Raw genomic sequence first — 10,720 nt, 5'->3', positions numbered from 1 at the left:
GAAAAGCATCAGGCAATTTCTTTCATGAACCAATCAGATCGTTTGCTTTTTATGACGTTTCAATTTTATGTGATGACATATACTAATGTAAATAAAAATGGCGGCGGCGTTAGAAAGAGGATGATCGGATGGAATTTTTATATAGATGAGACGGAACAGTTTTTTAGTTTAATAATAAAATTTTCTTTAAAATGAAAGCATTAAAAGTACTTTCGCACTATGAGATGACCATCTCAATGCAGTTGATGAACTACCATAACAGGAAGCTGCACACGATTTTAGTATCGGTGAGTATAGTACACTATTTTTGCGATAAATTTTCTTTTAAAATATTTATTTATTTTAAGCTAATAAAATTAAATCTTATTATAATTTGTTCCGATCAAAGTTTTAATTACTTTAAATAGGAATAATTTCTATTTTTAAATATGTAAAGATTTATACTGGCGAAAAGCTTTACTTTGAAATATTCGCCAAGCAACTCGCCAAACTTTGTTACATTATTATAACATAAAATATAATAATGATTATATTTCTTTATTTTTAAATTTTAATCTTTATTTCTGTTGATTGTAAAAGCATGTGTCCGATTATTTGAAAATTTTTTATTATTATAATTATTAGTGAAATAATTATTTCATTCTTCCCTAAGAATTCCTTTAATTTTTGAAAATCTCATTTTAAAACAAGTTAGAAAATACGTGTGGTAAATATTTACCTTGTTTCTCACAAAGTAACCCCATTTTCCAGTAATTATTGAAAAGTATTTCAAGAAAGGTAGAATCTTATATATAAAAAAAATTTATTAAAAATGCGAATTCCCAATCTCCTTGTCTGTTTCTACATTAATCCCCTCTATTTTTTTTGTGTATGATGATTTGCATAATATTTTGTTTATAATTATTCAAAGTTAACTAATGATTCTTTACTTTTTATTTATACTTCACATTTATCTTTTGATACTTAGCTTTTCTATAATGACAGTAAGAATGTATGTGTACCTTACTAATTTTTCAATATACTTACATTTTTAAGAGTCTTCGTTTATAAATACAATTTATTTTTCTCGAAACAAATTTCAATCCAAACATAAGAACTACAAAACCAAACACACCTGCCATCTTTTATTAGTGCATAGAATAATCTTAGAACTATAAGCAAAATATCTGTCAAACTTAAAATAAGTTTAAAAGGGATACCTAAGGACTTAAATGATTTCAAATTAATGGTATTTAATCTTCCTTATTCTAATAATGTGTTGGTAAAATTTTATCATGAAAGTGATTTCTTTCTTTTATTTCAGATATTTCGTATAATCCTGTAAGGTTTGTCTGGTAAAGAAGGAAAGAGATGAAATACTACGTTTTTTAGGGAAGAAATTAAAAAATAAGAAATGAAAATGATTAATGTTCTAAATGTTTCACTTGACAATAAATGTTTTAATTTTTAAATTGATTCTTGTATTATTTAAAATGCAAAACAAAACACGTAAGAGGCTATAACAAAATAATATTATACATAAAAAGTATGTTCTTAATAAAATATTGTTTTTTTCTTAGTTATTATTAAATTTTAATATATATAGTGTATATTACAATAAATTTGTCCTAAAATAAATCCTATAATTTTTAATTAAATTATCTTATACCAATAATGAATGTTTTAAATTTTACAATAAAATGTAAGTATGACATTGAAAATCCTCTTATATTTAAAAAGCAATTTTACTAAGAAATTGGAAAAAACAATTTTCATAAAAGTGATATTCCTGATATGCAATGTGTAAATGAATAAAATTGATGATCCCTTCATGCAATGTAAATTAATTTGATGAAAATAAAATTCTGAGACATTGTAGTATAGACAACTCTGACATTATTTATTATGTAATTTTTAGACTCAATTAAAAAATAGAATTGATTTGACAGATCTAATAGTTTTGATGTTATAAATATTTTATGAGTGAAAGGTAATTCAAAAATTTTATATTTCATACATTAAACCATCATTTCTTCTAAAGAATTATTTCAAAGGACTATGTTTTTGAATTAAGCTTAAAAAATTAAATTTGAAGAAATGGCTTACTTGATTAGATAGCAATGTCAGTTGCATAAAGTGGTATAAGTCATAAAATTGTCCTTTCTACACATGAAACTTTTTATAAATTTTCAAATTGTTAAACTATTAAATCAGACTGCTTGTTTTTATTCTCATTCGATTTAGTGTTTACATAGATAATGATACCGCACTTGCCTAGCTAGCATGTTAGATAGTAAATATATATAAATAAACTATGCTTTTACAGGGTGCGGAGCCAAATCTTTCAACAAAAAATAAGCAACTTTTAAGAACATTTTAGGCACTCAAAAAATATTTTAAAGCACTAGATAAATTGACAAAATGCAAAATAATTCTCAGACTTTACATGGCCATGATAAAATAACTAGAATTTGAAAAAGAACTGTTTTCTTGATTATATTAGCCATTAAAAAATGATCAAGAGATTTTTCGGTTCGATTTCAGAGGGGGGGGGGGAAATAAAGCCTGAAATTGAGAATATCTTGCAGAGTGCAGCAAAATGCAGCATGAGAGAGCAAGAATCTCACCAAACCCAGCTCCCTAGACGCACATGCGGACTCGCAAGTATTTCACGAAACCTGTAAAATGATTGGCGCTTTCAAACGCTATGGACTGAAGGTACACTGAAATTGATCATGGTTGAATGAATTCTATTGTTGTTGTTAATTTACGTCGCACTAGAGCTGCACAATGGGCTATTGGCGACGGTCTGGGAAACATCCCGGAGGATGATCTGAAGACATGCCATCACAATTTTGATCCTCTGCGGAGGGGATGGCACCCCCGCTTCGGTGGCCCGACGACCTGCGAGCGAAGTTGAGCACTTTACTGTAGCACAGTTTAACGAGGACCAATACCGCACACCCTCGGTACCTACGCAGACTGATCCAAGTGGTCACCCACCCGCACACTGACCGTAGCCAGTGATGCTTGATTCCGGTGATCTGCTGGGAACCGTGTCTTAATGATCAGTCCACTGCGGGACGAATGAATTCCGAAAACGTGAAATAGAAAAATGTGAAAAGCACGTTTTTACATAATATGTGGCGGAAATCGACTTTCCCTTTCATAAATCTCATTTTCGAAAAGGGAAAATAAGGCACTTTTTTAAAAACACTTATTAAGAAAAGCACCTTTAAGGGCCTTTAAAAAATGTAAATCGAAAATATGCACCTTTAAGCACTTTTTAAAAACGCTACGCACCATGTTTTATACCTTAGTCACTCAAATCAAGATAAAAAAAATCTTCAAAATTCTAGATAGTATTTAAGTCCATCCCCCTTTCACCCCCTTATCCTTTTAGGGACACAACATGAAATTCATTGATATCTTAATATCATTTTATATTATGAGATAGAAATCATAATCCTTTTTATACTATGCTACTTCACTTAAAAAGCACTTTTTAAAAATGCTACGCACCATGTTTTATACATTAGTCACTGAAATCAACGTAAAAAAATCGTCAAAATTATAGATAGTATTTAAGTCCACCCCCCTTTCACCCCCTTATCTTTTTCGGGACGCAGCATGAAATTCAATGATATCTTAATATCATCTCATATTATGAGGTAGAAATCATAATCCTTTTTATACTATGCTACTTCACTAATGGGGAAATAAAGCTTTCAGAATTTTAATTTGCTGCTGAAAAAAAGACTTTACACAAATACAAATGTAAAAAATTAAGTCAAAATCAATCAATATTCTACAGCGTCTGTGATTTCTTTTTCCTCCCTTTACGAACATCGTTGAGAAACTATGATATAATAGAATCATATGATAAAATTAAATATGAGCCAAAAGTAAAGATAAATAACAAAATATGGTAACCCAATTACATGCAACCGTTCAGGCAATTAAGCTACCCTATCGGCAACTCCGAACGGAGGAATTGCGCTTAGAGTTTCACTTACACTTGCAGTTACACTTACGCTTGCACTTATTTGTCTCTCGTGAGATAGAGGCATAAGCCTTCTAATCCTTACAGAGAACTTGTTATTTTCTCGTTTTTTTTTACCGTTTGTTGCAAAGTTGCTTCGATCTTCTCCCGTTTTGATTTTAAAGACATTTTCTGATCTATTAACCAAATTAAATTTAAATCCCTTAAGGACCCTATTGTAGTGGTATGCCACTCCTCTGAGCATAATTATCAGAATCAAGTTTTGGTTGTGTGTTTTGAACAGGTATATTTTCTTTTACAGACAACGTAAGTGACATCATTCTGTGTGCATGTGAGTTATAATGACGTGTATTGTTGAAAGCAATAGTCACCTCGATATCCCACTTCACTATGTCACTTAATTAATTTATGTTACTATGTTGTTGTGTCAGGGTGATGTACGATGTTACCCTTATATGTTTATACGGTATTATAAGAAGTTATTTTAGTTTTTTGCTGTATCGAGTCGGTACTATATTTAATAAAAATATTCAAATATGCAAGTTTCATCCCATGAATTACCAAGTTCACTCACTTTTCACTGTACGTGCTCCACCTACATAAGAAGAGCGATTATAGGCCACGAACTCGCAAACTTTTGGTCAACACCATGGAATACGTAATCCTATTACGAGTGAAAAATGGAATTAAATCTTCACTTTTTAATATGTCAGAATCTACTCGTGAAACAGTTTTTGTCTGTCCAAAGCTCTGAGATTCTAATTACGGAATCTAGGCAATCGATAATTGATAAGAAAGTTTTGCTAATGGAAAAAAGATGCTAGAATATTATAACTGGAAAAGAAAAACCACATCACGATACTTGTTGTTGTTGTAATTCATTTACATAGCACTAGAGTTTCGTAATGAGTTATTTTTTTATTTTTTATTTTATTTTATTTTATAACCGTCGTTGAACAGCCGACCCAATTTCATGGGTTTACGACTACTTACGTTCAACTCCGTAGCCTTGTAATTTTGAACCAATCCAGAAGACAAGGAAACTCCTGGATCAGTACCCCCAGAGGTATTGATTTGTTGTGGGAACATGGAGGACTTTGAGACTCGACAGATTTAACGTGCATCAGTCACCATTTACTACACGGGGAGTCTTCGGCCGGCGAGGATCGAACCCACGACCTCTTGGATATGGGCCCACGCGCAATTGTTGTTGTTGTTGTAGTTCATTTACGTCGCACTAGAGCTGAACAATGGGCTATTGGCGACGGTCTGGGAAACATCCCTGAGGAAGATCCAAAGACATGCCATCACAGTTTTGATCCTCTGCAGAGGTGATGGCACCCTCGCTTCGGTAGCCCGACGACCTGCACGCGAAGTCGAGCACTTTACGGTAGAACAGTGTAACCACGACCAATACCGCACACCTTCGGTCCCTACGCAGACTGTTCCAAGTGGTCACCCACCCGCACACTGACCGTAGCCAGTGATGCTTGACTTCGGTGATCTGCTGGGAACCGTGTCTTAACGATCAGTCCACTGCGGGACGACTCCCAATTACAATTTTGATCCTCTTCAGAGGGGATGGCACCCCCTCTTCGGTAGCCCGATGACCTGCGAGCGAACCACTTCACGATACAGCAGTTGAGAAAGACAAATTGCCCTATCTTCTGTGAAAGCAGTGATCCTACACGAAAATCTACATGGGAATCGAATAAAAATATAAATTTCTAATTGCTGATACTGAAGACGGTAAGACAGCTTGAGAAATACTAAAAGTAAACTTCGAACCTACTTCGATTGCTATTCTAGCTAGTTTGGTAGATGGTATCCTTAACACAAGATTTTCACCTGACGACGAAACGATCAGAATAACAGCAAAAAAATCGTGAAGGAAAATAAAGAAATTAAGGATGCTGGTTTCACAATACCCTTAATATAAGAGTGTTTTCAACTGCTAAGATATCTGCTTCCTGAATATGATAAGCTGGTACAGATTCTCTATAGAATTAAAGATGAAGAATTTATGATTGATTCGATTACTAAGCAACTAATAAGTCCGAAAGGATTGAACTGAAACAAAAGGATGAAAACAAATTTCCATTTGTAACTGAGGCTTTTTCCTCCAAAGTTCGAAAATCACAGATAAGACAAACAGAGAATAGGAAAAATTTCAATCGAAGCAGTCTGAACTTTAATAAGGAATTAAAAGTGACAAATCCTTGTTCTTCTGTAGTAAGCTCTGTGAAAAATTGGATCATAATGAGGACAAGTGCTACAAGAAAGTAAACATGCAACATCGAAAGAAAGCGTTCTTAAGTGAAAAAGACCATTTGAATTTAAAACTATGAAACTTTGTGTGTTGAATCGCCAAATACTAACTAACATATGGGAGAATTTATAGTGGATTCCGTTGCAACATCTCATATTTGTAAGGAAAGAAACTGGTTTTCGTGGTTTAGAAGAATTACACTGAGAGAGGTTCTGGATGGTGGCACAAACAGTTCAATGAAAGCAATTGCTATCGGAGATTTAGATTTTACTGTATTGGACAATAAAGGTAAGGTGTAAATTGCTTTAAGAATCTTCTATAGGTGCCCAACGTGGGGAGCAATTTAATAAAATGGGCAATAATTGATATTGCTGGTAATTATGCTGAATGGGGTAGCAATAAGATGATACTTCTTGATAACTTTTACGATTATATGTTCACTATAAATAGAAACGATAAATTATGTTGGCTACATGGAAATCCTACTAAATTTAAAGATAAACTTAACGAAAATATTTTTAGTAAGAATGTAGCTTTAATTTCAACTTCAAAATTATGTATTGAACATAGAAGAGTTTGTCATGTGAATATACCATTAATTCAAAGTAGTAGCTAAAGGTAATAGTGGTGATGATAGTGCCAATCATAATGTAGTGAAGGGCATTGAACACTTAAGTAAAAATAAAAGCAAAATTGTACTTGTTGTAAAATTGCCAAATCTAACAGAATATCTTTAAAACAAAATCGTACGTATCAAAGAGCTACAAAAATATGCCTAAAAAGAGCTCATTGTGATTTATAGGGACCTTCTCCAGTAAACTCTTTAGGTGGTAATAAATATTTATTAACTTATATTGTTGATTTTTCTCGTAAAGTTTATGTATATGTTATAAAAAATGAAACAGAAGTTTTTGAATACTTTGAAAAATATTTGGCTAAGTCTGAAAGGGAAACTTATCGTAAGTTAAAATTCGTTAGAACTTACGAACGTTGATAAGACACTTTAAAGTTTTAGGATGATTAACTTATGTCCACATTTCCAAAAATCACAGAAATAAACTTCAATCTAAAGCTAAACATCGGATTGTAGTTGGGTATGCAGAACGAATCAAAGGGTACAAAATTTTCCTTCCAAAAGAAAATAATTGAAATAATCCATGTTAGTATTGATGAAAGCGAAAATTGAGTAGAAAGTTTATTTGGTAAAAACTAATCCTTTGAATATGTTAAGTTTAACCTAAATTTAAAAAATGAGTTAGATAACTTTGAAAATGAATCTAGTAATGATATAACAAAAGTGTTTGATAAGTTGAATCCGATTGATATTGAAAAATCGGAAAGTAAGGATTTTCTATGAACTAAAAGTCAAAGAATAGATGTATTTTATTATCCATCTTCAAGGAAACTTAGACCTAGATCTTTAAATGATGTTAAAAGGTATTAAGAAAAACTTTCGTTTGAACCTAAAAATGTTTCATTTAAATCTAATAACCTAATAACTCAACTAGTAGTTCAAGTAGTAAAAAAAAATTAGATTCAAGTTAAGCATATGAAACTTTAGATTATAAGTGTTAAAATTCTGAATTTCCAAAACCTTTTGAGGAAATACAAATTTGTAAAGATATAGAAATTAGGATTTTATTATGCGTGAAGGACTAAAAATTACTGAAAAACGCAAAGAGGGGGAATTAGACACTGAGAGGGCTTTATAATGTTAAACATGATGAAAATTATGAACCTGAAAAATATAAGTCTAGACTTGTTGCTTTGAATTTTAACCAAAAAGCAGGTATTGATTAATGAGAAACAGTTTCTCCAGTTAACTTTTCAATTATTAAATTGCAATTTATTTTATTGGTATCAATGCTAAACTGGTATCATTCTCAAATTGATATAAGGGTTTCATATTTGTATGAAAATTTGCCGGAACCTGTACATGCAAAACAACCTCCAGGATATCTCGTTAAAAATCATGAAAGTAAAGTTTATTTATTGCATAAATCTTTATACGAGATAAATCTTTATTATAAGATCTGAATTTTTAAAAATTAAAATGGTCAAATTATATTTATAAACGCAAAAATGCTACTTTAATTGTCTATATTGACGATATTGTAATTTTAGGTAAAACACAAACTGATGTTAATAATGCTATTAAACTAATTGAAAGTAAATTTAACAGAAGTAGGTCAGGTCAAATATTTCTAAGGCATCAAACAAACACGTAAATTGAGAAATTAGCACATCAAAACCCCTAAATTAAGAAATTTAGGTTAATATTCAATGAACACACACACGCATCCAAAATCTAATGTTAGTCTTCCGATAAAACTCGGATGTAAAATGCCTGAAAAATATGAATGAAAGTGAAATTGTTGAAAATGACTTAAATAGCCAATTAAACATCTATAAGGAAATCATTAACTTTTTTGACTTGCCGTACGAGACCTGATATTAGTATTTCAGTAAATTTAATGTCCCAATTTTCAAATGGTTATACGTTCAAACATTGGAAAATCGTGGTTGATATAATGAATTCTGTATTTAGCCCTAAGGATTACAAAATTAATCCCACTAATGACAAAAATGTAACTTTGATTTTTTTTTCTGATGCTAATTGGGGCTGCAGTTTAAGTAATCGCCATTCGACTATTAGATATTTAATAAAATATAGGGAGTTAATTTTTAGTTGGCGTTAGAGTACACAAAAATGTATTGCCCTTAGCTCAATGGAATGTGAGTTTGTTGCCTTGTAGGAAAGTATGAAAGAAACAGTTGCTAAAGAAATTAATAAACTTAATGTTTTGCTTGACATTAAGTGCATTGTGATAATCAGGCTGTTTTAAATTTTTCGAAAAATAATTGCGAAAACTTTAAGACCAAACATGTAGATATTCAGTATAAATTTATTCCACAACTTATCAAAAATTTAGTAGAATTAATTTTTATTCATTCCAGAACAATTTAGCAGAGATTTCTTAACGAAACCATTATTGGGTAATAAATTTAAAGAAGGTGTGAAAAAAGTATTTTTCTTTGATATATTTTATAAGAATATATTTTTCACACGACTGTGGGGCAGCATGTTGAAGTGGTATGTTACTCCTCTAAACATAATGACTTAACAAAATTAAGTTTTTGTCGTGTGTTGGCAACAGGTATATTATATTTTACAGATAACGTATGTGATGCCATTCCGTGTGCCTTACATTATTGAATTTATGTAAAAGACATGCATTGCTGAAAGTAGTAGTTGTCTCGATATCTCACTTCACTATGTCAATTAATTTACGTTACCATGCCGTTGTGTTCGGGTATTGTACGATATTACCCGTTTATGTTTATGCTGTATAAGCAATTATCTCAGTTATTTGCTGTATCGAGATGGAGCTGTATTTAATAAAAATATAATTTACCCGATTTATTTTCAAATATAATTTATTCTATTTCGATTGTTTTAGATTATTCATTTCTTCGAAAATATAACAGACATCAATGGATTGAATAAATTAATCGAATCAATTTATATATAAAACGTTGTAGATTACATAAAAAATTAAGTTTTGTAAATGTGAAGAATTCAAAAATTACATTTAAGCATGAATTTTTTTTTATTGTTTACTTAACAAAATGAAAAAAATCTATCGTAAATTGGGTTTAAAAATGGCAATTAACTTTAATATATTCTAGTTATTAATTTTTTCCTACACACTTATATTTTTGTGAAGAAAAAAAATTTTTTAATAACATCAATATTAAAATCTTCTTTCTGTTTTTCGTATATCTTTTGTTTTTACATAAACTATAATTGATGCTTAAGATTGTAGCAGTTAACTACGTCATACCCTTCATCACAATTCATTAGTGTAAAATAAAACATTTTTTAATATGTTAGAGAAGATTGAAAAAAAGTGTTTGCGTGACGCTTTTCACATTTTCTTTTCAGAAAAGAATTTATTTATGCAGTGTAGTGCTTTATCAAGGATTCTCTTGATAAATCTTATTGCATTTATTTAAAGAAATGTTATGCATAAAAAAGTGCCCCTTAATTAATAAGCGATTTTATTTCTTCTCTTTTTGTTAGACATTCTAAATAATGACATATTTAACATCATAAGAAAGGTTTTTCATAGAATATTTCACATTTTCTGGTATTTTTTATTTTTAATTTTTTTTTAATCTTTGCATTTCAGATTAATTTTGCTGTCATTAATAAATCTTTTTTTAATCTCTTCTGGTATTTAGTGGATCAGATATCCAAAGCTTAGGAAGGCAAAAATGAAATCATTTATGTCTGCCTAGTCATAAAATTTTATTTTTGTTATTATTATTTTTGTTCTTAATTTCGATCTCCCTCCTAGTGATGCTTTAAAATTTGTAAAAAAAATGTCTTTAGGGCAAGGAGTAAGTTTAAAATATTTTATACTTCTGTTATACATCTCTCTCTGAGTAAATATATATATATATAT

This window comes from Parasteatoda tepidariorum, chromosome 7 (genome assembly GCF_043381705.1).
Source record: "Parasteatoda tepidariorum isolate YZ-2023 chromosome 7, CAS_Ptep_4.0, whole genome shotgun sequence".
NCBI lineage: Eukaryota > Metazoa > Arthropoda > Arachnida > Araneae > Theridiidae > Parasteatoda > Parasteatoda tepidariorum.
The sequence above is the reverse complement of the archived record's forward strand: the minus strand, read 5'-3'. Positions refer to the sequence as shown.